This window comes from Pteropus alecto, unplaced genomic scaffold (genome assembly GCF_000325575.1).
Source record: "Pteropus alecto unplaced genomic scaffold, ASM32557v1 scaffold67, whole genome shotgun sequence".
Classification (NCBI taxonomy): domain Eukaryota; kingdom Metazoa; phylum Chordata; class Mammalia; order Chiroptera; family Pteropodidae; genus Pteropus; species Pteropus alecto.
The window spans coordinates 1,065,394-1,090,833 of NW_006441061.1; positions in this window are offsets into that span (position 1 = coordinate 1,065,394).

A 25,440-nucleotide genomic window follows, 5' to 3' on the forward strand; every position below is an offset into this window, starting at 1 on the left:
GACATTCATGCCCTGGAAAGAAGAGTAGAGGCTGGTACAGGAAGTGGGAGGTTCCCAGGCCCACCTTTGTGTGTCTTCTCCCTTCTCCCCAGTCTAGGAGGGGCAGCCAAGATGTCCTGGACTCCCATATTAAGGATGCATTAATTTCATACTCACCTAAACTCTGCAAGGATAAAAGTAATTAGGATGATGATGATGATGATAATGGCAAACAGATATAGCTCTATATATCTTGAGTCCTTATTCTAAATTTTTATATATCTTAATTCATTTCATCTTCACAACTACCTCATCAGATCGGTAGTTGTTTCTCCATTTTATAGACAAGAGAAACGAAGGCACAGGGTGCTTAAGCCACTTGCTCAAGCTCACACAGCTACCAAGAGTGAGACATAGGTAGTCCTGAGTGTCAGTCATTTCTACTCTTCATAAGGTGGGTGCTGCCACTCCCATTTGACAGATACGGAGAGTGAGCCTGGCAGAGGACAAGTGCCCAAGTTGCCCAGGCCTCCGAGTGGGACCGCCTGGTTTTCTCTTGCACCATCCCAATTTTCCTGGGACCCGTACGCTCTCGAGAATAGCAGAAGATAGGGGCTCCAAATAGGAGTTCTTTAAGTCTGCGGGTGTCCTATACAGAATCCAAGCCCATGACCCCCTGGGAAAAAGTGCAGCTGCCACCTGGAATGCTGGGGGTCCCCGGAAGGCCTATGTGGGTAGTCTCTTTGGGGCTGAGGAGGGGGCAGGCTTTGAGCTTGCCAATGTGGCTGGGCCCTCCCTTAGGGTGTAGGAGTCGGCAGGGCAGACCACCTTTGGACGTCTTGGGCCAGGAGGGCAGGCGAAGTGGTCATTCCTGGGCTGTGTCCTGATGATTTACGTGCAAACCTCCTTCTTGGAGCCCAGATCCCAGGGGTTCCTCCCACGGGGTTATTTAGACCTGTCTCTGTGGTGGGCAGACGCCCCCGTGAGTCCACGCTGGTGGGACCAGGACTGGCTTCTGAGCACAGTTATCAGAAGAAACTTAAGGAGGTGGGCCAATCCGGCACTGAGCCCATGTCAGAAACACGTGCGTGCACCTACACACACACGCACGTACACACATACGCTCTCGTGCCATCCCTCAGACACTGTCCAATGCCACCCAACCCCCTCCCCTCCCCAAACACTCATTCTCACGTCCACACCCTCACACACAGTCCCCAGCTCACGCTCAGTACACACACCCACCCACCCACCCACCAGAGACAGCGGGGTGAAAAGACCTTGGCTTGGGAGCCGCTCAGGCCCCGTTTTTAATACTAGGACTTCTGCTCCCACCGTGTGACCTTGAGCAAGGCACTTCATCTCCCCCAGCTTTACTCTGCTCCTCTGTAAAATGGGCATAATAATGCTGTAGCAACCTGTCAGCTGACCCGACTGGTCCAAGTAGTCGATTAGGTAATCCAATGGCTGGCTAAGAAAGGCAATCATTAAAAATGGAATCGTAAATACCTTACACATTTTGTTCTAATATAAAACAGTCGGTGTAGGCCAAAGCTGCTGCTTTGAGTTCCAGTCCTGCGTTGTTTTGCCGGCACCCACAGAACATTGCTAACGATTTCCAGTTCTTTTTTTTTTCCCCCCATAAACTGAACACAAGGACACTTCTGAAGCAATTTGAATTTGGAAGTCTACATTTTTATTAGCCCCTCCCACCCCAGTTCTCTCCCAAAATGAAATCAACAGATTTATTTTTAGCAATTCATGTTTATTACATATTTCCAAAGCATTAGACTTAGTTTTTCTCAAAACATTCCTTTCCTTTCCTTTTTTTTTTTTTTTGCAGTCAGAGTTCATTATTTTTTGTTTTATTTAACTAAATTATATAATTACAACAATAAATACTTACAACTTGGCCAAACCTTTTTGAGAACAAACTTTCCTGATGTTGGTGGCTCATAGCTCAATCAGTGGGAGCAGATCTTGGGTAAAGTGGAGAATGTTCTAGAAGCTTGAGCCATCAGTGCTGGTGGGCAGCATCCATGTTTTTACCAGAGACTGGAGGGCAGCCATTAATTAATCCGATCAATTGATTAAACTCAGGTCAGCTAAAGTAATGTCTCCTGGACTCATGTCACAAAGCTATTGGGAAGATCAGAAACAATTTAGATCTCTCACCCAGCACCTGGGTTCACTCAGAGAACTGCAGCTCTGGCTGCTGCCATAGTACTTGTCACCCAGGTCAGTGAGTGATTCCCCGTACTGTGAGGGCTTCTTGAGGTCAGGGAGTCCTGCTCCCCTGTCTCTTCAGAGCCCAGGGCTGGAGTCCAACGTGGCGTCTGGCTCCAGAGCCCATGTCATTACAGATGAACCATACACTGTGCACACACAGGTACAGGGGGACGAGGGCAGTAGCACTTACTCAGTGCCAGGGAAGGACCCTGCCTTTAACGTCTCATTTCCAGGTCCCTCGTAAGTGCCCTGTGGAGGGTCCTGCAGCTCAGGCTGGGCCCAAGCAGCTGTAGGCTGAGCTGACTCCTGTCCAGGGCTGTATTCTTGGCCCCGAGTGAGGAGAAGGAGGCAGGTGGGCAAAACTCTCCATCTGGGTGCCCTCACGGTAGACCCTGCAACTTTCCAAGATATATGCCCTGGGCTCCCACTGGGTGACTCTGGGAAGGTGCCTAGTGGGAGGACACAGTCTGAAGCAGGGCAGAAAGTCCTATGATATTCAACAACCCCAGCCTACAGAATCTTTTTGCTGAGGAATGGGTGCTGATACTGTCGAGTCTGCCCTGGCCTCCTCCCCAAGGCAGATGGGGATGTTTGCTCATGATGGGGTGGGACAGGGATAAGGGAATCGGAAAAAAGGTGGGGAGAGCTTTCACTCATTAGAGAGGCCACAACCACAAAACTAAAACTTTCATGACTTCAAACCATGCTAAGGACAACGAGTTTAAAAGTTCCACAACCAACCAGACTCTAATTTCTGGTTTGGGCTTAGCTGCTACATACTAATGGCACTAGCTATTCTTCTTCAGGAATTTCTGGCATGAAAAACCCTTTCCCAGCCATGATCTTCATTGATGTTCACAAACAGCCTCATGAGGCAGGTATTAATTACCACTTCATCTTGCACTAAACCTATGACTTGGTCAACGTTCCAGGGATAAAAAATTCCCCCTTGACAACATCTCATTAGTCTAAGTATTAGGAAGCTATCAAACTCAGTTTTCACTTGAAACCTCAAAGTTTGTCATTGGCAACAAACACCAACAGTTATTTTCCTTGAAGTGACAGACTCACTTCTTTCATTATATTAATTACTTCATCTTGCACTAAACCTATGACTTGGTCAACGTTCCAGGGATAAAAAATTCCCCCTTGACAACATCTCATTAGTCTAAGTATTAGGAAGCTATCAAACTCAGTTTTCACTTGAAACCTCAAAGTTTGTCATTGGCAACAAACACCAACAGTTATTTTCCTTGAAGTGACAGACTCACTTCTTTCATTTTTGAAGAAATGTCTGCCAAATATCCAAATTTGATTAACCAAAAATTAACCCCCACTTGAAAGAACTTCCAAGTAAAAATGGCGTTCTATGAAAAAAGCGGGTAGTTGAGCCGGCAACTCACACAATCCCACGAGACAACCTTCATGTCGAGATACGCAGCAGAGGGACTTTCCACGCACTTCGCACTTTCTCACACAGCATGTTAAAAAAATGTGTACTCCAGGGTTGAGATTTAATCATATTCGTAAATTTTACTGATTCATCAGGGACATTTTAAAAAACTTCAGTGGTGGTGAAGAACACAATGATTCTTAGTACAGTTTGATGGCCCTGCCTTCATTCATTTGAATCACCTTTGCTTATGCACCATCAGTGCAAATGTCAGACCACGAAAAGAAAAAAGGCAAATAACTTTCAACTGATGCTATGAAAATGTTTGGCTCGCAAAGCCTCCACAAAAGAGTCTTGGGGGATGTCTGGGGTCTGCAAATTACACCTTGAAAATTGCTGACCCTGTTTAGTGAAGTGTCGTAATGACTTAACTGTGATCGTCTATTTAAATACCTGGAGCAGTCCTGGGCATAATGTAGGTGATCGACTTGAGTTGTTTCCTTTTCTTCGGCTATGCCCTAATGACCCCTTCTTCAAGAGAGCTGTTAATCAACCCTTTCTTTTATTCCACTAGATAAAAATAAAAGGACCAGTCCTTCCCGCCATCCACTTTCCTGCATTTGGGAGACCTAGGGAGACCTAACATTATGACTATTTGACTCACAGACTCTACAGAGAATTCATTGTTTACACAGTGAGCCACATTGTTGGAGCTGGTCAATGTTTGATTGCTAATCTGATGCTCAGAAAGATATTTTGACAAATATTTTGTAAGTCTCAATATTGCAATGTATTCTTTAATCTTTCCCCGATTCTGCCTTCTTAGTGCCATGATTCTCCACATCAAAAAGAAGCAGGAGAGATTCCTACTGCCGTCTTGTCCAAGGGCATTGATTAAGTTATGCTTTCAATAAGTTAAAAGTAAAATAACTAAAATAATATATTTTCAATAAGTTAAAAGTAAGCACTTTTGAAGATCCCCCAAATTATCCAAACTTTACATATCAAAGAGACTGGTTACTATTAGAAAGATGCCAATGACAGCAACGTCTGTCTAGAGCAGTTAGACAGAATAATAATAAAAAGAGCAAACAATCCATAGGGAATCCATTATGCAGATTTCTGGCCATTCACAGCTTTTGTAAACATTTGGAAGGTACTTTTAGTTGGCGTTCACTTCCAATTCTGTTTAACTGTTAACTATCATTGTTGCTAATATTTCTCAACTCTTTTCTTCTCTCCTTCCTTCTCCTTTCTCTAAGAAAGTTTGATAGATTCCTGGTCCTTCACATGTTATTATGAATCAGATTGCTTTCCCAACAACCAAGACAATCCGACTCAAGAGTAAAAACGTTTTTCTGGAAGTTAAGGAAGAAATGTTACTCTAGAGCCTTGGGCCACCAAGAGGGAGCAAGCCTGCTGGATGTTTTAGGTATCAGTGAGCTAGCAGGACAGAGTGTGAGAGCGGAATTGTCAGACAGTGGGAGGGGTCGCCCAGAAAGTATGGAGATAAGATCTGAAAGACACTCTTGGCTGAATTTTATGAATTTTATGAATTGCTAGAGGTTTGAATCTGAATTTTACCCAGAACTCAATGCCATGCTGGTGCTATTTTTTCCTTTTGCTTCTCCAGGAACAGGCTGGACTTTTGGATTTCCAGGATTTCCAGGATTTCCACCATAGTACCATAAATAAGTCACTGTGCAGGACGCTCATTCAATAAACATTTCTTCAAAACCTTTTTCTGTTTCAGGCTTTGAGCTGAATGCTGAGGATATAGACATTCCTCAACCTCTGTTCCTCCCTTGATGAGCTCTTGATCTCGTAGGAAAGTCAGATTATTATATTTAACTCATTGTGGTAAGGTTTATGGCCCAGGGGTATCCAAAAGCTGTGAGCCAAGATCAGCTACTCTGCCTGTTCCACAGAGTTGATATTAGAGTAAGGCTCTGAAGGATGAGTAGGAATTTGACGGGCAGAGAAAAGTTATTCCAGGCAAAAGCACATGTAAAAGTATATGAAGGGGTGAAAGAACATAACTCACTCAAGGAGAATGAGAAATTGCAGGATCACTGGTTAATGAAAGGAGATGAGAATGATCATGGAAAGGTGGAAAGAGGCCAGGTGGTGAGAAACCTGAATGTCGCTATGGACAGGGAGGAGACGTCTGCCAGATAGTAAAGGTCAAACTCAACCCTGAGTTTGCCGAATCCTCAAGGCACCAACTTGAAAGAGTGAGAAGTCTCCAGCCCCGACCAGGAGCATTTCATACATTTCCTGCTGGAATAGAAACCAATTCCAGGATGTCAGAAGCCCCAGAACAGCTAGATGGGGCAGGCATACTGTATTCCTGGCTATGAAGGGCAAGGTTGAGAAAACAATAATTCAATGCATTTCCAAGTCATCCAAAGCAATGCAGGTCATTTAGCAAATATTTGCTTAGCTCCTACTGTATGCAAGACAGAGATTATCAGTGCGTTGAAGACAAAGGTCAAATAACCACACCTGAGAACTAGGTTCTAGTCCAAGCTCTGTCATCGATTTCCTTCATGGATTTGGGTAACTTGCTTCTCTTTTCTGGGCTAAATTTTCCCCATTGGTACAATGTGGGAGTTAGATTTGAAAATTTAGACCCTAACTTCCAGTTCTCATGCTCTGTAATTCTGACTTGCTCTCTGCTCTTGGGCAAGACCCTTCCCCTTTCTAGGCCTCGGTTTCCTCATCTGTAAAATGAGAGGTAGGGCTAGATTTAACTCAAGATCCATGAGCCCTGTGTGATGGAGACCCAAACCTCCCCCTTCCCCCAACCCAGGGTCCCAAGCCACCCTTCCAGCACGCTTTAGCTTCCTCTATATTTCTCATCAAGATGCAACATACTTTAAATAGCATCTGCATGACTGGCTGGTTTTTTTCTTCCTGGAGAAGCTCTCTACAAAGTGTGCCAAGTGGCAGCTGTCAGGGCCGAGGTGGCATTTCCCTCAGTGATGCTGACAGCAGCTGTCCCGGCGCAGGCTGAATGGAATGGAAATGACATCATGTTTATTCAGGAAAGACGTTCCCAGACCCAGATCAGTGTCAGCAAGATGCTGGGATGCTCAAGGAGGGAAAACACGCTTGAGACCCATCACTGGATCTCTTCTCCTAGAATACACACTGCCACCCACCACACCTCCCACTTACTCATACGCAAAGCACAAATCACGCTTCGCAAACCCACACCGCTTCGTACACACAGGTCTCCACATATACCACACCCTGTCACATGCATACACAAACAGATACCAATGCGCATGCCACACACTACAATATTCCTCCCAAACATATCACACAAACGCATATCGACACATGCCACCATGACAGCACACACATACACCACAGGCTCAGAGTTATACAAATACCCAGAATCATATACAGACATGCACAATCACTCCCTGTCTCCATACAGATGGCCACACAGCACATGCACACTCAGGTGGGAGCAGAGCAGTTGGTGTGGGGAAGAAGCTACAGGTGTTGAAGTGTATAGTCTTATCTTTATTCTTCTTCTCTAAAATGAGTGTTGTACCCTCTAGTCATGGGGCTGTTTCTGAACAGCAGAATTAATATTTTGTGTTAGGAAGATCCCAGCTCTGGAGTTAGGCAGACTTCAAATTGAATCCAGATGACAAATTCTAGCTGTGACCCTGGGCATGTCACTAAACAACTCTGAGCCTCAGTTTCCACATCATTAAAATGGGATGTTTTGGAAAATGAGATGTATAGAAAGCCCTAAAGACTCTACCAAAAAAACTGTTAGAAATAATCAACAAATTCAGTAGCGGCGGGACACAAAATCAATATACAAATGTCAGCTGCATTTCTATACACAAACAATGAACCATCTGAAAAAGAAATAAGGGAAACAATCTCATTCACAATTGCATCAAAAGGATAAAATGCCTAGAAATAAATTTACTAAGGAGGTGAAAGATATGTACACTGAAAATTATGACATTGATAAAAGAAATTGAAAAAGACACTAATAAGTAGAAAGATATCTTGTGTTCATGGATTGGAAGAATTAATATTGTTGAAATGTATATTTCAACCCAAAGCAATCTATAGATTCAATGCAATCTCGATCGAAATTTCAATGGCATTTTTAACAGGAACAGAAGAAACAATCTTAAAATTAGTATGAAATCAAAAAAGACCTTGCATAGCCAAAGCAGTCTTGAGAAAGAGGAACAAAGCTGGAGGCATCACACTTCCTGATTTAAACTATACTACAAAGCTATAGTGATCAAAACAGTATGGCACCAGCATAAAAATAGACATATAGACCAATGGAACAGAATCAAGGGCCGAGCAATAAACCCACACATATACAGTCAAATATTTGACGATGAAGCCAAAAAACTCAATGGGGAAAAAAATAGTCTCTTCAATAAATGGTGTCGGGAAAACTGGCTATCCACATGCAAAAGAATGAACCTAGATCTTTATTTTATATCACTCATAAAATCAACTTGAAATGGATTAGAGACTTAAAAGGAAGACCTACAACTGTAAAAATCCTTGATAAAAACATAAAGAAAAGCTCCTTGACGTTGGTCTTGGCAATGATTTTTTTGGACATGATGCTAAAAGCACAAGCAAAAAAAAAAAAAAAAAACCAAAATAACAAAACAAAATAAACAAGCGGGAATATATCAAACTAAAAAGCTTCTGTACAGTAAGAGGAATGATCAACAAAATGAAAAGGGAACCTATAAAAGTGGAGGAAATAATTGCAAATCATATATCTCATAAGGGGTTAATATCCAAAGTATATAAGGAGCTCATATAACTAAATAGCAAAATCATCATCATCATCTAATTTAAAAATGGGCAAAGGACTCAAATAGACTTTTTTTTTTTTTACAAATAAGATATACAAATGGCTAACAAGAATATGAAAAGCTGTTCAACATCACTAATCATCAGGGAAATGCAAATCAAAACACAATGAGACATAACCTCACTCCTTTTAGAATGGTTATTATCAAAAAGACAAGAAATGACAAGTGTTGACGAGAAAGTGGAGGAAAGGGACCCTTAGTGCACTGCTGGTGGAAATGTAAATTGGTACAGCCACTATGGAAAATAGTACGACCGTTCCTCAAAAAATTAAAAATAGAACTACCATACAATTCACATTTCCAGTTCTGGAAATATATCTGAAGGAAGCAAAATCACTATCTTGAAGAGATATCTACACCCCCATGTTCACTGCAGCATTATTCACAATAGCCAAGGTATGGAGACAACCTAAGTGTCCATCAACTGATAAATGATTAAAGAAAATTATATTTATAATGGAATATTTTCATACATAAAATGGAAGGAAACCCTGCCACTTGCAACAACATGGATGAGACTTAAGGGTATTATGCTAAGTGAAGTAAGTCTGACAGAGAAAGACAAATACAGTATAATCTTACTTATATGTAGAGTCTAAAAAAACCTGAACTAATAGAGACATAGAGTGGATTGGTAGTTGCCAGGGGCAAAAGTGTAGGGGAAATAGGTGAGGGTGATCAAAGTGTACAAACTTCCAGTAATAGGATGAATAAGTTCTGGAGATCTAATGTACAGCAGGGTGAGGGTGATCAAAGTGTACAAACTTCCAGTTATAGGACGAATAAGTTCTGGAGATCTAATGTACAGCACAGTGACTATAGCTAATAATACTGTATCGTCTACTTGAAAGTTGCTAAGAGAGTAGATCTTAAAAGTTTTACCACATACACAAAAAGGTAACTAGGTGAGGTGATGGATGTGTTCACTAACTTAATTGTGCTGATCATTTTGTAACATATGCTTACATCGAAACAGTAGATTGTACAACTTAAACTTACACAATATTATATGTTGATTATATCTCATTAAAGCTGGAAAAAATAAAACAAGATATTTTGGATACCTATTGCTGCTTAACAACTATCCCCAAAACTCTGTGGCTTAAAACGATGGCTATTTATTATTCCTCAGGCAGTAATTCTGCTCCACATGGTATTAGCCAAAGCTCTGGAAGGTGTAGAAATTCCAAAATTGCCTCCCTCACGGAGCTGGCCGTGGATGCTGACTGGACTCTTTGCCGGAACTGTTAATCAGGGAGCTTGGCTTCCTTCCACATGGATGTCTCCACGTGACTGCTTGGGCTTTCTTACAGCATGGTGGCTGGGTTCCAAGGAGGAATATTTCAAGAGGTGAAAGTAGAAACTGCAGACCTCTTAAGGCTTAGCCTAGGAAATCACAGGTGCCACTTCTATCAGTCAAAGGAAATCACAGGGCCAGTTCAGAGTCAAAGGGAGGGGAAAGGATGCCACGTCTTGATGGGTGGCTGACAAGGTAACATTTCAAAAGAGTGCAGGTGATGGGAGATGTCATATGGGCCCTCTTTGGAGACACAATCTACCACACAAGGATAACTATTTCTCTCTCAAGGTCGAATGTGTAGAGTGCTTAATGCCGTCACCCAATATGAGTCTCCTTCCTCTGAGATCTGTGACATTCCTCACGTCCCTGGGGCAGGAGGCTTCCCTTTAGTCACCGAGAGGTGGTGTGGTCAAGGATTTCAGAGCCAGGTATAATCGACATCTGCCTGTGGAAGCCTCTGACTTACTGTTCAAGTGGAAAGGGGTGGGAGCACATCCTGTCCTTTCTCTGAGCCTCGGTTTGCTCATCTATACGGGGTCAGGCACATAGTAAAGGCTTAGTGACAGTAGCCATTGTTTATAGTTATTGTAGTCATTATTACTCCAGTGCCAGGGCTAGAATAGTCTGCAATGAGCCACCCTGAGTTCCTAACATTGAAGAGGGGGCAAGATCTCTGAAGACTTACAGAGGCTTCGCCCCTCAAACAGGAAAACCAAATAGGGCTTACTCAGATAGGTTTGTCCCCCACCCCAACTCCCCAGCTTAGATTAGCCTGCAAATTTTACTGCTCACCATTTCAACATGACTTCCCTGTTGCTAAAAGAATAATTAATGGCTACCATTCGTAGAGTACCTACTGTGTGCCAGACCCTTTTATTATTTGTGTCGTTGAAACCTAGAAATGATTCTATGAAGCAGGGAGTCTTATTCCCATTCGACGTACGAGGAACCTGAGAAAGACAACGACTTACCCGAGATCATGGAGTCAGCTATAGCAGAGCAGCCGCTTCTGATTCTGCTTCTTCCGTCCTGGTACTGACAGTGCTGAGCCTCCTTGGCTCAACACTCACTCCAAGATGAGTCAGAGAGGGCAGGAAGCGGTTTTGCGATTGGGGGTTGCTGCTGAGAGAATGGGGACATCCTTCTTTACCTCTCTTTTGCACGTAGCTGGGGAGAGTATGAAAACACTGGGTCTGGAATCAGATGGTCCTTGGTTCAAATTCCAGCAGCATTGCTACTTCCTTGAGCGAGTTATTTCACCTCTCTGAGCCTCAGTTTCCTCATCTGAAAAATGGGGATAATCAGAATATCTACCTCAAAGGCTTACCGTGAGGATTTAACAAGATAATAATAAAAATAGCTAATATTAAGTACAGAGTTTTAGCATATGGTGGTGGTGGGGTGCGTAAACAAAACAGGACCAGCAAAACATCGATAGATGTTGCAGCTAGGGCATGGGGACATGCAGTTCATTCTACCATCCTATTTTTCGGTACATTTAAAGTTTTCTATAATAAAAAAAGAATATTTGAAGAGTTTATCCCAGTGCCTGCCACTAATAACTATTATTGTAAGTAGAGCCTGTTCTTGGAAGGCGGGGGTGGAGCGAGGGTGGGTGAAGGGGGGTGGAGCTTTTCCAGGAGAGGACCACGTCCTGCTCCAGCCTGGGTGTAGTTGGGGATGTCCTGATAATGTGGATTCCTGTCACTTTAAGACAGGTGCAGTCACCCATAGGGCTGGGGGTAACTATTGAAAGAATTCGCTGACTTGCCCTCTTGCGTAGTCCGTCCCTTCCTTGTCATACCCGCCTTCCTATTCCTAACAAGGTCTTGTCCCCCACCCCCACTTCCGTTGGCCCGGATCCTCCCTGCTTCATCCCATCAGCGCACTGAGAATGAAATAATGACATTCTGGTTTCATTCTCTCCCCGCCTCCCCCCCGCCCCCCATATGTGTCCCCTCTTTCGTTAACAGCTCTATTGAGACATAATTCACACATTGGCCATCGTTGATCTTCTTTGAAGAAATGTCTATTCAAATCCTTTGCCCAATTTTTATTTGGTTATTTGCCTTTTTATTTTTGAGTTGTAAGCATTCTGTTTATCTTCTAGATATACATCTCTTATCAAATATATGATTTGCATGTAGCTCCTCCCATTTATGGTTTCAATTGTCTCTTAAGTTGGAGGCTTTCCTTCCAGATTCCACCTCGCTCTCAGCCTTGCTAAATCCTGGGAGATGTTACTCCTTGACTGTATGACCTTATACAAGTAACTCAACCTCTCTGAGCTTCAGTTCCCTGATCTGCAAAGAATGGGCAATGATGTCTGCCCCACTGGGTCATCGTGAGAAATGGATGTGGTGAGGACAGAAAGCCATCTGGTAAATGTAGTTTCCAGTAGCCATTACAATTAGAATCTACCTTAACTCTATTACAAATGTATATAGGCATTACCGTTTAGTAGACTATCGTTTACTTCATGTAAATTGTACAATGTTAAATTACATTATTATAAAAAAATCACTTAATTTAATGTAAAGTCATTACTATTTAGAAGCTTTAAAATGTGGTACCCACACCGGTCTCTCCTCGTAGAATTATAGGCACTCGGCACTTCCAGTTCAAGACAGGCCACGGGGCTCGTGCCTTTGTCTCCTGTCTCCCATCCTGACACGCCACCAAAATAAAAGGAGTTAAGCAAAGAAAATTTTCACAATAGCAAATGTGGGAAGTGGGCTGGTGGTTCACCATCTTTCTCTTGGAACAAGAGATTTCAGCAGATGCGTGAAAGGTAGATAACAGATGGGAGGGGGCAGAGATAGATAGAATGGGCCCAGCCTAGAATACATTCCCAGAGGGTCTCAGAGGAGGAGGGAGTAGAGACATGTGGAGAGATTCAGCAGCTAGCGTGGAGGGCAGCTGGCAGAAGGGGCCGAAGGCTGTGTGTTACCCACATGGGGTTACAGCTGTTTATGTCTCCAGCCCTGTCCTTTACCTGTGTAGAAAGCAGGCTGCAGCATTTACTCCAGGCCAAAAAGCAGAAGGCTCTTCTCTAAAGTGAATGAGCAAGTTGTCTGGGAAAGCTAAGACTCCTGGTTTGCATTTTGGTGACCTAGAATGAAGGTCTCCTCATTCTGACATCTGGGGAGCCCTTTATACAGATGGCTCCTGATATAATTGCCTCAGAACAAAGCCTGCCAGCCACACACCCCACCCTACATCACACAGATCACACAGTCGAAATCTCTAGTTGTTTAGAGGCTTAGTAGAATATGAATCCTTACACAACGACAGAGGAAACCCACATGAGCTAACCCAGTCCTTTCATAAATATGAACAGACACCCAAGGAGCAGCAGGCGTCTGAAGAGAACCAGAATCACTAAAAAGAAAGGTCAGGCTAAACAGAAAAACTGACCCAGGAGGAAATAGAACTAATTTAGAAAACAGAACTTTTAAAGATCCTCTAATTCGTGTACTCAGGTTAGAAAATATTGTAGCCATACAACCAGGACCGATGTCATGTAAAAGTATACAATCAAAAGATAGGAAAAAAGTCTGAAGGATTAAAATTATAATTGTAAAAAAAATTCATCAGAAAGCCTAAAGCATAGAGTCGAAGATATCTTCCAGAATGTGGAATTAACAAATAGATACATTTGAAAAAGATGAGTTCTATAATGACCATCTTGAACCCTAGAAAGAGGGAACAGAAAATAGAGGGAGGAAATAGCCAGACATAGCAGCGAAGAATTTCCCAGAGGCGAAGAAAGACAGAATCTTTACATTGAAAGGACAGACGAGATACTCAGCACAATGGATGAGAACACACCTGCACCTAGGCACATCTTTGTGAAATATGAGGGTAAAGACGAAATCTTAAAAATTTTCAGAGAGAAAAATTAGTCCACCGACAAAAGAATGGAATCAGACTAACACTAGCCACCCCGTCCGCAAAACGGCTTCTAAAAGGCAAAGGAGAAATACTTTCTACATCCTAAAGGGAAATGATTTTCAATTTAGATTCTTTACCAATCCTGAGATGCAAGGAAAAGTCTCCTACCAGCGACCCAGGGTTCTGACATTGGACTTTAAGAGAAGAAATGGACTCCTGAGATAGTACTTGACACACAGTCCTAAAGATGTCACTGCTATTTGTTTGACTTTCAACTTTTAGAGTCAAACTATGGACAAAGCATAGAGGTACTGGTTGTTGTTGAAGATCAGACTATAAATACTTGTGACCTTGACAATGTGAAAAATTAAAGTGTAGCTGGCAGAAAGGAGGAGCCCAGGATAGGGGTGCAAAATCTTCACTTTCAAAGTGGGGAGTCAAGAAATATTTTTTCAAAAATGATTTCATAGTCGTGAACAAGAAACAATGGCTGTAAGTGAATGATTTACGTACTATTTACAGTTTCAAAGGTAACAGATAGAAGATTGAAAATAATCATTCAAGTTTCACAGACTGGGAGGAAAAGAAAAAAGAGGAGGACTAAGTGAGCTAAATTTCCATCTTTCAGATCATAAAGTTGATACTGTACAAAGATGATAAGCCAAGAAAAAGAATGAAAAGAAGATTAGCTGGAGATACAGAGTTATCCACCAGAGAGTTAGAAAGACAAACTATTTAATAAAAAAATGTCATTTTTCCCAGGTGGGATGGGTGGCTGGGGTCAGGTGGGAAAGCGTGGAATGCTTGCTTTTAATCACAACCTCTTCTGTACCATTTGACTTGTTACTATGTGCCTATCGTGCTCTCATTCAAAAGGGATGGTTCAATAGGAAAAAGGATTCCAGGTATTCTAAAAGTAAGAGCTCAGACAGGTATCACGGCTTCCTATCTGCCATACGGCTGCCATTTCTAACCATCGCCCTCCTGTTGAAACTCCAGCTTTGCCTCCTCGGGGCTCGTTGTTGGGGACATGTTGCTGCTCTCAGCCTCCATTTTATCCCCTGTAAAAAAAGGGAACGAGATGCTCACCTGGCCAGGTTGTCGTTGTAGACTACATAAACATCTCAGTGCCTCCCTGCCTCCCTCTCTTCTTCCTGGGGTGGGTGGGGCGCCGTTTGGAACCTGAGGTGTAAGACTGGCTTAAAAAATTCAATGGGAAAAAAGCCTCGGTCCCTAAGAAACCGTCTTTGTAGCACAGCGGTGAATGGATGTTTTGCCTCCCTGCTGTTCCTGCCTTCCTGGGAATGGTCTGGACCAGCTGGTGTGTGTACATGCCTCTGTGTATGTGTGTGCACGTGTGTGTGTGTGTGTGTGTGTGTGTGTGTGTGTGTATCACAGTCTCGTGGTCCATATTTAATACTTGGGAAGGGAGTGTCAGCTGGAGGCTGCCGTACTGCACGCTTCTCACTGAGAACGGAGGGCAAGGGGGTGACTGCTTAATGACTAGATGTTAAATGTTCCAAACAATTTATACATTTAGAATCCTAAGTTTTCAAAACTCAGCCCGCCGCGCGGTTCCGCAGATCTTGTTTATAACACATTCGGCTAAAATTATCTCAGTGCATACTGCACCTCCTATAGCACAGATGCTCCGGAACCTGCAGCTCTGTTTTGATCCAGATATTCGTGTCGAAGCTATTTGTGTTCGCCGTAAATGAAACACGAAGCCGAGGGACAGTGGCTGTGGCAATTTTTATAAATATCAGCCTAATCTTTGCAGCGGGCACTGGGGTTCGAGTTTTATTTATGTGTGTTTTTGCCTCCCGGTGCCCCAAGGGACTCGTTCTCCCAGGCGCCCACAGAGACTGCTGCCTGTTCAAGGAGGAAGAGCCAGAACAGAGCCAAGTTTCATTCCTGAAGACTGTCCTTGTCCTTGTCCTGGGAGGCAGCCTTGGAGCAGGGCAGTTATGGTGGGCTTTGGTCTCTGCCACTATTTTTTGGCACATCTTCCCCAAAAACCTGAGCCTTACCTGCCTCATCTGTGAAATGGGGATTGTATCAGTTCATGCCTCACAGGGTTGTTATGAAGATTATATGAAATGCTCAATAAATGTTGGCTCTTTCATTCAAGGGGTATTTACTGAGCACGAGCCCAGGGTGTTTTAAGCTCTGCTGTACATTAGGATTATGTGGGGAGCTTTAAACAATCTAGATGTGCAGGCCCCACCCAAAATCAAGTACATAAGAATCTTGGGGCTTGGGGGTGGGGGAAGGAAGGGACTCAGGTGTTAGGATTTTAAAATATTTCCAGGTGATTCCAACATTTGAGAACCAGTGACCTAGGTCCGTTCTTCTCAGATTTTTTTTTGTGCACACAAGTTACCTGGGATTTGTTAAAATACATATTATGCTAAAGCAGGTTGAGGGCTGGGCAGTGACGCCAAAGAGCCACATTTTTAGCAAGTGCTTGGGCGTTACCAATGTCGCTGGTCCACAGGCCACCTTTTGAATAGCAAGGTGGGTCCTGTGGCTACCGAGTTAGGCTAGGCAGAGGTAGAGCTGCCTGCGTAGATCTTACCAGGAGTACAGACAATGAGACAGGCGACAACCCTCACGCGTGTTAGACAAGAGATGCACAGGGCCCTATGGTGGTGTGTCGGGGACCATGGGACCAGGCTTTGGCAACGGGGGTGGGAGGGAATCAGGAATGACTTCCTGGAGCAGGTTAAGCATTAACCAGAAGAAAGAGGAGGGTTGCCACGGAGATTGATGCAGGCAGACGGGATAACCAGCGCAAAGGCCCGGAAGCAAGAGAGGGAAGCGAGGAGCCTGGAGTTTGCAGGCGGGGCTGGAGCCGTAAGCAGGGCTCAGCTCAGGAAGCACCTTATCAGCCCTTAAGGTTAAGGGGCTTGACCTTTAACGGAAATGAAAGGGTTAGGGAAAGCTGCACAAAGCTTACACCGCCAATGTAGGGCATGGCTGCTGGTGGTGGAGAATGCAATCAGCTTTGCCTTGTAGAATTATCAGTCGTTCCCATCTCTCCTGCTTCTTACCACCAGCAAAGCGTATCTGTAGAATCAAACCGAATTACCAGCAACTCATGAGAAGGGCAATTAAAGCCCTTGCTATGTGCCGAGCTCAGGACTAGCTGTTGCTGGGTGACGTGGAGATAACTCTGACTCTGTCCCAGTCCCCTTAAAGCTCTCATCTGTGTCTGTTTGGGGGTCAGAGGTGGTGGCAGGCAGACCGACAGAGAGCATGGATACGAGGTGGATTCTAACGGATCCTGGGAGAGCAGTATGAATGCAGGGCGATGGGAAGAAAAAGGGCAGAGGAGGGAGTCCACCCAGACGGGAGGTTCTGAGAAGTCTTCTGAGAGGAGAAGGAATTTCGGAGGCTGTCATGCCCTTAAGTGGTCAGAGCAGGAAAGAAAGGGCATTCCAGAGGGCATGGGGACTGGGCCAGCAGGGCTCCACTGAGGAGTAAGAGGGCCCAGTGCTGCCTTCAGCGCTGCTGACCCCCAGTGTCCGGCACAGAGCTGGCCCTCCATAAACGTTTGTTGAATAAATGTGGAAGGCGGAGTGGTGCCGTGGGCAGAATATTTCACAGGCTGAAACCCTAATCCCCGACGTGAAAATATTTGGAGGTGGACCCTTCGGGAGGCCAATTCAGGTTAGACGAGATCATGAGGGTGGGGCCCCATGATGGGATTGACGCCCTCAGAAGAAGAAACACCAGAAGGTCACTCTCTCTCTTATTCTCTCTGTCCCTACCATGTGAGGACACAGTAAGGAGGCCAGATGTAAGCCAGGAAGAGAGCTCTCACCAGGAACCAAATACACTTACACCTTGACCTTGGACTTCCCAGGCTCCAGAATGCGAGAAAGTAAATTTTTGTTGTTTAAGCCACTTAGTCTATTGTTTTTTGTTATAGCCACCCAAACCAGCTAAGACAGATGAAGTCTGAGTGTGAAGGGTCTGATTCGGTCAGTTCTGCTTATTTTCAGCTGGCATCTTCTTAAGATTTTATAACCCTTCTGTCTGGTTGGTAAAGAATTGCCATCCAAATCCCTCGAGAGCCGACCACTGCCATGCTTGATACCAGGCCACCATCACTCTCCCCTGACACTGCTGGATCTCTCTGTTCTCAAGCAACTAACGGGAGGCCTCTGAGACCAATGCCACTGATTATCAGGGACACATAGTCCAATTATTAAATGTTTAGAATCTCACTCCTGGCTGCTGATAACAAGATACCTCTGGAAGACTCGAGTCTAGGTGAGGAGAGTTGGAGACCTGCCTGGCTCGCCGAGGGCAAGGGCTGGGGGCAGACAGAACCGGGGCCCGAACTCCCCAGGAGCCAGCGCAGGAAACGCTCTCCGTCTCAGGCCACGCTTCTCTCTTTGCTTCTAGTCCATTCTCCTCCACCTCTGATACCTGGCTCTTTCTGTTCCTGGGTCCACGTGGCAGGGCATGGCTAACAAGACCTCTTAAGATTCCATGTCCCTCTCATTTCGGTTCCAGGCCCAAAATTCCAGGGAAGGCCTCTGATCCATCCAGTTCGAGTCCTTTGCTCACCCCTGGACCAATCAACTGTGGCTTGGGGTAGGGTCACATTAACTAGCGTGGCTGGTCACGCCATAATCCTGTGGATGGGGTGTGTGTGTGTGTGTGTGTGTGTGTGTGTGTGTGTGTGTGTGTGTGTCCGTAGGTGCATGAGTTTTGTTGTAGCTGGGGAAAAGGTGTTAGGAGTTGACTTGGGTAGTGTCTTCAAATGCAACATGACTTTCAATGTTTGAGTCATGTACATTAAGATGCTTTTATAATTCACCTTGGAAAATGGGAAAAAATATTTTGGGAGTAGGAGATTAAGGAGAAGTTTCTAGAAAGAGGACAAGAATCCCAGAAAGGATGGAAGGAGGCTGGACAGCCAAATCGTAAGTGTCCACTACACTAATCTAAGGGATCTAGGCTTTATAAATGGACCTTGGGAAGCCATGGAAAGCTTTGGATCCAAAGCATGATCGGGATTAGAAAAGATCATTCTAGCAGTGATGTCGAGGAAGAATGGAGGAGACAGGGAAACCAGCGGAGGCCACGGCAGATGTCCAGGAGAAAGGTGAGGAGGACCTGCATTCAGGGCCAAGCAGGAAGAAGAGGTGCCAGATGCAGGAAAATGATGGGAATGAGTGGCAGGAAGGAGGCAGGATGGACCCAGGTGTGGTCTTGTTGCCTTGGGAGCCATTCATTATTCGGGAGCCATTACGTGGAGGGTGATGGGAATGAGCCCTGGAGAAGGCCAACATTTCACATTTGGAATCCACCTGAATCCTTTCCCGGGGTGGCTGAAGAGAAGAGGGGGTCAAAGATTCTCGTTACAAGGAGAGAGCAGTGGCATGATTTTGTTAATCTCATGAAATGAACCTGGGCCTAATGTCTTCACAGTTACCTTCGCCAAGAGGCTCAAAGAATCTCTCAAAGGCTGGGCTATCTCCCATGCCCAGGGTGGGCCAACTATGCCTATCTTGTAAAAATAGTCTTATTTGAACACAACCCTACTCATTCATTAATGGATCATTTTGCCTGTAAAGTCTAAAGTATTTGCTATCTGACTCTCTACAGAGAAGGTTTTAAGACCCCTGTTCCATATCGGTTGACCCACCTCCCTCTCATTGCCATTGTCACCAGCCCCAGAGACCAGGACCCATCTGTCATTCCTGAGCCATTACCAGGTTACAGCTCAGGAGGCCCAGTGAGTCCTCATGCAGATAGGATGCCGGGGTGTGACCCCACTGTCCCAGCATCCAGGCAGCCCTGGATCAGCTCCAGCCTTGGCTTTCGTTTCTCTTAGAGGGTGGATATTAAAGAACTCACAGAAAGGCTGGTTGGTAAGATGCAGGATGAGGCAGCAGAGAGGACATTCTGACAATCCAACCACGAGGGGTGGACAATGAATAGAGGGCACCGGAGACATCAGTGCAGACACCCTAGGCGCGCTCCCCAGCACGGCCAGGACTGACGGAGGCACGGGAGAGGGTAGGGGTGCAGGTTCGAGAGTGAGAAGGCTTCGGAGAGTCGAAGTTTGTGAAAAATGCTTAGAATGAAACCGAAGTGCTTCTGGGATGTGCTGGGGAAAGAGACACAATATAGTGACGCCCTGCTTGGTTGAGCATAATGCTAACAGAAGGCAGAACATTCCAGTTTTCTTCCTGACCCCTCGTGAAGGAGAACATTCTTCAGGAAGGAGAAGGAAGAGCCGCTAGTCTTAACGGGAGTTACTCTTCTATGCCAGGTGTCAATCAGGCCCAAAGTGGTCTTCTGTTATGATTAATATTTTTGTTGAGGTTAGCACACCCATACGGAAAAGTGCACAGACAGTAAGTGTACAGCTCAGTGACTCTCCACCAATTGAACCCGTCCATGTAATCCCTACTCCTCCCTTCCTCTTTCCAGTCACCATTTCCCCCAAGGGCAGCCACCACCCTGACTTCTAAAGCTGTAGATTGGTTTTGCGCACTGTCGAACTTCCCATGAGCGAGGTCACAAAGTGTGCTCGCTTCTGGATCAGTCTTTCGCTCGGTCTTGTGAGATTCCCACACGCTGGCGCCTGCAGTTGTGGTTCGTCCCTTTTCGTGGCTGTGTTGTGCGAACGCACCACCGTGTGTACAACCATCTATTTTTTTAAACTACCCTACAACCCATGTTCAATCAGGCTTAGATTTCTTGAGTAAGAAAAAGGTATGTAAGAGAAAGTCTTTGTATTAGTTCAGAAAAATGTATGTGTGTGTGTGTGTGCTTGTGCATGTGTGTGGAGAGATAAAGAGAAAAATAAGAGGGAGAGAGAGAGAGGGAGAAAGAGAGAGAATCCATTTTATTCTGACGGACATTTGTGTGGATTTGCGGCTGCTATAAATAGCTCTGCCATGAACCTTCCATAATTGTGCTTTGATGGGCATGTGTATGCATTTCAGTGGTGTACACTTAGAAGCGGATTTGCTGGTCATAGGGTAGGCATAGGTTTAGCCGTCGTTGACACGGGGTAGGCAAAATTCTTATTCATATTTTATAACCAAGGGGACCAAGGCTCAGAGAGGATAAGTGATTTGCTCAAGGATATCCAGATTCCTGGGGCTCCAAAACCTCTGCCATTTCCTCCTGCAGCATCAGACTTTGGAGCAGTCTAGAGCGGTGTGCTACAGGGCTCTGCATTGTTAATCAGCATTTCCAGACAATTGAAGATACTTGTCAAAGACACACACGAAAACTGACTTGAAGCTGGAAGGAATGGCTCAAGTGCTGAGACGTTAAACAGTGTCATGGATTTTACTTGAAAAAGAATTGACAATCACACCAAGTGGGGTCCCGGCGATGGTAAGACCAAGGCCGGGGGAAGGGGTTGTGAGATCCAGTCTAGGAGGCAAGGATGGGGGCCAGGGACTAAGCCGATGCAGACGCCGGGAGCATGAATGGAAGGTGGAGAAGAGGTAGGATCAGGAGCTGGGAAACCAGAAAAGGCCACAAGAGGCAGTGACCTGAGGAGTGAGTGCTAAGTAGTGGGTTTGCTCCCTATTTTTGTGTGTGAGTGGGTGTAGCAGACAGATCTAAGGTGGCCCCTCATTTGCACTTGTATAATTTCCTCTCTTCGAGTGTGGGTAAGACCTCCGACTGACTCTTGACCAACAAAATCTGGCAAAGCTGATAGGGTGTCACCCCTGTGACTAGGTAAACACACACACGCATACTCACTCACACACTCACACACACAGAGATCTCCATCTTGCTAGCATTGACTAGAGAAATTCTCCACGCCAGCTCGATGAGGTAAGTGGCCATGTTCAGAAAGCCCACAGGACAAGGACAACCTTTATCTAACAGCCAGCAAGAAGCTGGGCCCTCAGTTATAGGCTACAAAGAAATCCTTCTGCCAACAACCTGAGTGAGTGTGGAAGGGATTTCCCGCCAGTCGAGCTGCCAGATGAGAATGCGGCCCAGCTGTTACCTTGACTTTAGCCTTCTGAGGCTCAGCTCAGCCACGCCTGGAATCTGGGCCCACAGAAACCGTGTGATAATAAATATACGTTATTTTAAACCACTGAGCTTGTGGTGATTTATTTTACAGCAAGAAAACGCCAGTACAGCTGGGGTGCATGTGAGTGTGTGAAGTGTGGGTCACCGGGGGGCTGTGTGAGAGGGGGCAGGGTTTGGGATGGCGTGTGTTTGCGTGTTTGAATGCGTCTGGGTGTGTGGATCTTTGGGTCCGTGGGCTGGAGTGGCAAAGTGGGGTGCATGTGTGTGTTAGTGCACACACGTATCTGCGAGAGGGCGAGCGTGTGTGAACACATGTGTGCAGTCCCCCCTCCCCCACCTTTTTTTTTTATTGCTTCCTCCCTGGGTTTGATGTTGTGGGTGAATAAAATTTAAAGAGCTCTAAATTTTCTAAAAAGAGCCCTAAAGGGAGTGGAGCTTTCTGTGCATGAGTCATTACCAGGAACACCTGTGAACTGTTGATTTTAATTGGGCCACAGCTGTCAGGTTGTGGAGAGGGAGGGATCGGTCCCTTGGCTTGTCTGTCCCCAGCCCCCACCTCCTGTTGGATTCTTGGGTAGGCAGCAGGGGCAGGAGAGCAGAATGGCCCCTTGAACCCTGCTCAGACCCAGGCCCTCGGTGCACCCAGGGGCAGAGGAAGAGGCCTTTGGTAGAGGAGCTGGGCCTGAGTCTAGCCTCAGGCTGTGGCTTCGCGCCTCACCACAGGCCTCTGGGCTCCCATCCATCTACCTCAGATCTCCCTGTGCCACCGCTTCACAAGGGTGTGAGCGATCGCACAGATACGCCCACACGCGGACACACGAATGCTCGTAGAGGCAAACGCACACGTTAGGAATAACAACAGCAAATATCGATCGAGCACTTACCGTGTGCCAGGCCCTCTTCTAAGTCTCTCTGTGCCTGATCTCATCAAGTCCTTGCAGCACCCTATGAGGTGGGTGCTAATGACCTCAGTTTACCCACGAGGAAACTGAGGCACAGAGGGGGTCAAGTAGCTTGCCCAAGGTCTCACGGTGAGTAATGCACAGTCACCGGTACACTGCACGCATACACAGACATGCGCATGCCTGCCCCCTCCGGGGACACCCTACATGTCGAGAACAACCAAATGCTCACCTGCCCTCCCCATCATGCTCACGTGCTCTAGTGCAGGGGTCCCCAACCCGCAGGCTGCAAACCAGTACTGGTCCATGGTCTGATAGGTGAGTGGCAGGTGAGAGAGCGAAGCTTCATCTGTATCTGCAGCCGCTCCCCAGCGCTGGCATCACCTCCTCAGCTCCACCTCAGATAATCAGGCATTAGAGTCTCATAGGAGCACAGGTCCCTGGTGCCAAAAAGGTTGGGGACCGCTGCTCAAGTAGACACTCTCGCGTGTACACACACATAATTAACACGCAAACGTGTACCCTCAAGCACGCAGGTATCCACCACCTATGCTCATTCATCCTCAGACACAAACACACCGCACCCCCTCTTGAACAGCCTCACGATACATACACCAGGCCACAAGTAGACACTCTCGCGTGCACACACACGTAATTAACACGCAAACGCGTACCCTCAAGCACGCAGGTGTATCCACCACCTATGCTCATTCACCCTCAGACACAAACACACCACACCCTCTCTTGAACAGCCTCACGATACATACACCAGGCCACTTGCACTAACCCTAAGGCCAAGAAGGCATCATCTCCACCACAAACCCTCTCGCGGGCCTACGTGCTACGGTTCTTAACGCAGACCAGGCACAGTCCCTACGGGTCTGCACCCTCCCACAGATCCACAACCCCTTACACCCCTGATGGAGGGGCTGTGTTTGCTCCCCTGCAGCCCGCAGTGTGCAAGAGAGAGGAGAGGTCAGGAGAGCTTCTGTGGCCATGCCTCTCAGGGCCCCAGTCACGGCCAAGCCCTCCACCGTCCACCACCAATCCAGGCTACTTCCTGCATTCACACCAGTAAGATGGGGCTTTTTTCTCAGCGAGTGGAAGCGATGTCATCATAAACCATCGGGCATGTGACTCATTTCTAATGCTGCCTATGGACCTCCAAGGCCTTCACAGCCCAGGGTCACCTTCAACCTTAATTTCTAAACAAATGACCACACCCATGCCAGGAATAGCAGGACCTAGTCCCCCTCCTGCCTCTGCCCCCACATTAGTCCTGTTCAAGGTCACCCTGTCACTTTCCTTCACTCTCTTTGGGGCAGGGGGTTGTCTCAAGCCCACACTGTGACCTGTTTCTCCGATGGCTCCCTGTCTGTGTGCCTAGCTCCTTCACAGGCCACCACTCTCCAGGCTGCAGGGCACAGCTTGGCAGCCTGGTGCTGCTGTGCCTCTTCCCTCGTTCCCCAAGAATGACCCACTCAAGGCTGTTAGTGCAATGGGAAGTGACTTTGCATGGAAGTGAGATGTGGTCCCTGCTGGCAGGCACTGGACTCGCCCACTATTGCTCTAGGCAGCCTTTGTCATATTGGGGGCCCCCTGTAGACCCTTCTCTTCCAGAGCCCCTCCTTCTCAGTGCCCATGGGCAACTCTAAACTCGCTCTATGGGCAGAGCCCTTTGACTCTTTGCTGCCTGACCCGCTCCCCTGGGCCCTGCCCAGAGGCCTTGCTTGGCCAAACTGGCCCTAGAGGGTATATTCCTTAATGAAGGAGGAGCGTGCCCCGGAGAAGGGCTTTGGTACCCTTCCAGGACAGCTGGCTCACAGTGACTGCAATCCTTCGTAAAAGCACAGCTCTTTGTCCCCCTGACTTGCCACACATCACACAATGATCACAACGTAAAGAAATGCTAATCTAAGTCACCTGCCTGAGGCCACGCCTCACCTGGTAGAGGCCACACCCTGAGTTGGAGAAGAAACTGAGGCACAACCCACACCCCTACCTGTAGGGAGGGCAAGCAGGTCTGTGCTCAGTGAGAGGTCCACCTGATTGCAGAAGGAGCATTCACGCTGGTGGGCGAGCCACACGTGGCCAGCCTCGATGCAGCTGCTGCAGCGGGGGAGGGAGGAGACGGGGTGATGGGGATCCAGAGGAAGGAGTCTTCCCAGTGGAGTTCGGACTGAGCAGCAGGATTTAGGACAAGTTCCTGGCACTTGTCCTAAAGCGTCTTCTTCCGCTTTCACTCGAGAAATAACATGAGACGGCAAGTGAGAGGGACACTCACCATCCTGGGCACAAATGTCTCAGGGTCCCTTGCAAATTCTGGACCGTGGCATCCAGTGGCAAAGTGGACCTCTCCGCCCGTTGGTCGCATAGCATCTGGGTCTCCCGCAGCCAACACTGAGTCCATCGCCTTCCCCCAAGCCTGCTTGTCCTCTCGGCTGCCTCATTTCTGGGCAAGGTGTTTTAGAGTGATGGGCCGAGCTGCCTTCCAGGAGGCAGAGGCTCTGAGAGGCTCCCTCCATCCCTCTTCTGTCCCAGAGAAGGCAGAGCGACTCTCTGTGACATTTGGGAAGAATAAAGTGCACTCACGCTTCCCTTTCATCCCTGGGAGGGAGCTGCTCTCTTCCGCTCCCCTACACCGTCTGAATTTCTGGATCAGCTCCTCAGCTCGGCCCTTCCCAGGGGGCACGCGGGCCTTATCCTGGGGTTCAGCTTACAGGCCTGTTTGGCTCTCACCCAGAGCTATGGCCCCTCACCTGACCTTCATCAGGAACTAAAATAACATTTGGCCTTCACCGGCCTTGGTCTTACTTCTTAAATTGATCAGGACTC